Below are 3,669 nucleotides of genomic sequence, written 5' to 3' on the forward strand. Positions count from 1 at the left end.
GTCAGGATGTATGCACTGCAAAAGAAACCATTAACAGAACTAATAGACAATCTACAATGTGGGAAAAAAATTTTTACCAGCTGTTCCTCAGACAAAGGACTATTATCAAGGATATATAAAGAACTCAAAACAATCAGCACCCCCAAATATAAAGACCCAATTCAAAAATGGGCATCTGAAATGAACAGACATTTCTCAGACAAAGAAGTAAAAGCAGCAAGTAAATATTTGAAAAAATGTTCCACATCACTGGTCATTCGAGAGATGCAGATGAAAACAACACTGAGATTCCACCTCACCCCACAAAGAATGGCTGCTATCAAGAAATCACACAATAACAAATGTTGGCGGAGTTGTGGGGAGAAAGGAACCCTTCTCCATTGTTGGTGGGAGTGCAGACTGGTGCAACCACTATGGAAATCAATATGGAGATACCTCAAAGAGCTGGAACTGGAGGTTCTATTTGACCCAGCCATCCCTCTGCTGGCTATCTTTCCAAAAGATTTAAAAGAATCATACCATAGTGATATATGTGCACCAATGTTTATAGCGGCACAGTTTGTAATAGCTAAAACTTGGAAACAGCCCATCTGCCCATCTGTTGGAAACTGGATAAAGAAGATGTGTTTTTTCTATAAAATGGAATATTACTCAGCCATAAAGAATGAGAAATTAGAGTCATTCATAGGAAAATGGACACATATTGAGGATATACTCTTAAGTGAAATAAATAAGTCACACATATGTAAATACTGAATAGTTTCTCTGGTATGAAAAACTATAATAGTACACAAGATCCTAATGGGACAATTTAGAGCGTGAAATAGGAAGAAAAGGGCTAAAGGTGTAGGGAAAGGGGGAAGGGTAGGGAAATAAAATAAGGGAAAAGAAAAATATGAGAAAATGAAAAAATGGAAATAAAGAGTTTGTAAATGGGGAGGGGAGGAGGGGGTGAAGGGAGGGCAGGGACAAGGGGAAAAAATGAGAACCAAGAACTGTCATGTGAAGGTACAGGATCCCAGTAATGAATTTAACTGTATTGTAGACCTAGATTGTACCAATAAACTCAATAAAAAGGGGAAAAAAAATAAGAAGCTTAAAGCTTGTTTCTGAAATTTTAGTCTAATGTCCATAAAATAACCGAGACCTAAGCCAAAAGATCACATTGGGTAACTACTTTTTCCAAACCTCACTCCCAAAATACTCCTATCAACACACAGCCAAGAGAACACTTTTCAAAAAGTGAGAAGAAAAAGAGAAAAGAAAAAGATGTGTTGTATTGCCTGAAAATTTTTCAAAAGAGATAAGCAAGATCCGTGAGTATAATATAGGATAGTGCTACTCTGTGAATTAGAGAACACTACTGTGACTCCTAAATAATTACAATCTAGAAATAGATGATAGCATTTGATAGCTTGCTTCTTATCGTTAAGATTCAAGTAAAGACAGGCAATAAAAATAAATGAAAATTTCTGCCTAAATATAATTTTTTCCAAACTAACATTTTGTAAATATACTTTACTAAATTAGCAAATGACTACCTGAGTACATCCCTTTGGTTTTCTTTATTAAAAGAGTTGCCTCTTTCAGACATGACTTCACAAATGCAAATCAATACAGATGATTTTTCATGTGTAATAATTTAAAATGTATACATGAAACTCTAGAATTAGAGGATGACTACATTAACAATTAGTCAGACTATATTTGAAGTATTAAATTCTGGCTATCATAATTTGGAATTTTTAAAAACCTAGAAAATACCCTTCTATGAGAGAGCAATTTAATTTTTTTGTTTGTTTTGTCTTTTTGAGACAGGGTCTCACTACTAGTTCAGTCTGGGCTTGAATTCAGTGATCCTCTGGCCTCAGCCTCCAAGGCTGGGATTATAGGTGTGCACCACCACACCTAGCTGAGAGATCAATTTAAGTAGTGATTAGAAAAGCTATTTCTGCAAGAAATCTGAAAAAAAAAAAAACTTGAATTAGCACAAAGAAGAAATGGCTAAAGAAATGTTTACTCATTCCTTTTTTTTTTTGGTACCCAGGATCGAACTCGGGTCCTTGTGCTTGCGAGGCAGGCCACCGAACCGCTGAGCTAAATCCCCGGCCCTCTTCACTCATTCTTAATTCAACAGTGATGTACTGAACACTTTTTACAGTGTTACTCAACACTCGATAGACACAGGAGTAACCTGTAAGGACAAGGGCTCTCCTCTCTCAAAACTTAATCCTGAAAGGGAGACGATGACAGTTGTGCTCAATGGTGCAAAGATTTCTGCCCTTGTTGCAATCTCCCCAGCATCTAGCACATGCTCAATAAATACTTGCTGAATTAAACAAAAAGATACTGTACTTTTAGTTAATGATAAGTATTACAAATAAAACAGAGTAATAAGAATAAAGGAAGACAGATATGCATATTTCAATTAGAGAGTTGAAAGCTTCACACTAAAGAAATATTAGAACCCAAATAGCTAAAACTCAGCACCCCCCAAAATCAGCCTTGCATACATCCATGAAAAGAACTTTCCAGAAAGAGAAAACAAGGGCACTTGCCCTGAGCCAGAAGTAATCTAATGTTCAGATGGAAGACTGGAGTGGGCAAGCCACAGAATTAAAACAAAAGAGTTCATATTTATTTCTACTGTTTAAGCAAAATATCCTGGTGGCTTCAAAGAGAATAATAGAACAGTAAAAACATAGACAGTGAGCAAATTTATGATCTTCTCTTGAGGTGAGAAGTAGGTAAGATTTTCTAATAGGTTTGTTATGTGGGATGGGACTAAGAGAGATATTTGCATACAGCTCCAGGTCTATAGTTTGAGACACCTGATGGAGGTCACTGTTATTTCCTGAGATGGAAAAAGGAGGTAAGGAACAGGTCTTAGAGAGGTAGGGGGCAAGGCACAGCTTTTGTAACTGGCCATCTATAATTACTATTTCAGGAATGCAACTGAAAAATTCAATTCGAAGTACAGTAATGGACTGACACAAACAGCTTCACATTTAGAAGCAGTATGTACAGATAACATGTCAAAAGATATAAGGCTAAAGAGTTATCAGCAAGAAGGAAGTTGTCCATGTTTCTAATGGCACAGTTTGTTAACAGCTAAATCTTGGAAACAACCCAAGTGCCCATCAACAGATGAATGGATAATGATGTGACGTTTTTAGACAGTGGAGTACTACTCTGCCACGAAGAAGGATGAGCTTCAGACATTTATAGATAAATGGATGGACCTTGAGACCATACTCTTAAGTGAAATAAATTGGATGTACATGTTTAAATACCGCATTGTTTCTCTGGTGCAAGAAACCGAAAGTGAAATAAAGACTAAAATGTGTAACAGGTATTGGGAAATGGGAAGAAAATGTTCAAATGAGAAAGGGAACATGGGAGGAAGGAGAGAGAAAGGAAGGGACAAAAAAAAGGGAGAAAATGGAATGAATTTGGGAGGATTATTTTACTCATTAATTTTTGCTTTTTTATGAGTATGCTTGTAATAATAATAATGTCTACATTCCTGTGGGGAGTCAGCACCTGTACATAATGCATCCACAAGGATGTTCATGTCCTAGGTATGGTTCTAGGGTCCTTGGGACCACATCAGTAAAATAAAAAGACAAAAATACTCAAAAGAAAAAAAAAAAAAAAAAAAAAAAAAAA

At 36.1% G+C, this 3,669-nt stretch overlaps 1 protein-coding gene across 4 annotated transcripts in view; it reads right to left on the bottom strand.

Annotated features, from left to right (window-relative positions):
• Pik3c3 (phosphatidylinositol 3-kinase catalytic subunit type 3) overlaps positions 1–3,669 on the bottom strand; it is a 119,284-nt gene that overhangs the window by 35,841 nt on the left and 79,774 nt on the right. The gene's annotated exons all lie outside the window — the stretch shown is intronic.

Source organism: Fukomys damarensis, unplaced genomic scaffold, assembly GCF_012274545.1.
Source record: "Fukomys damarensis isolate Sample0158 unplaced genomic scaffold, DMR_v1.0_HiC HiC_scaffold_30, whole genome shotgun sequence".
NCBI lineage: Eukaryota > Metazoa > Chordata > Mammalia > Rodentia > Bathyergidae > Fukomys > Fukomys damarensis.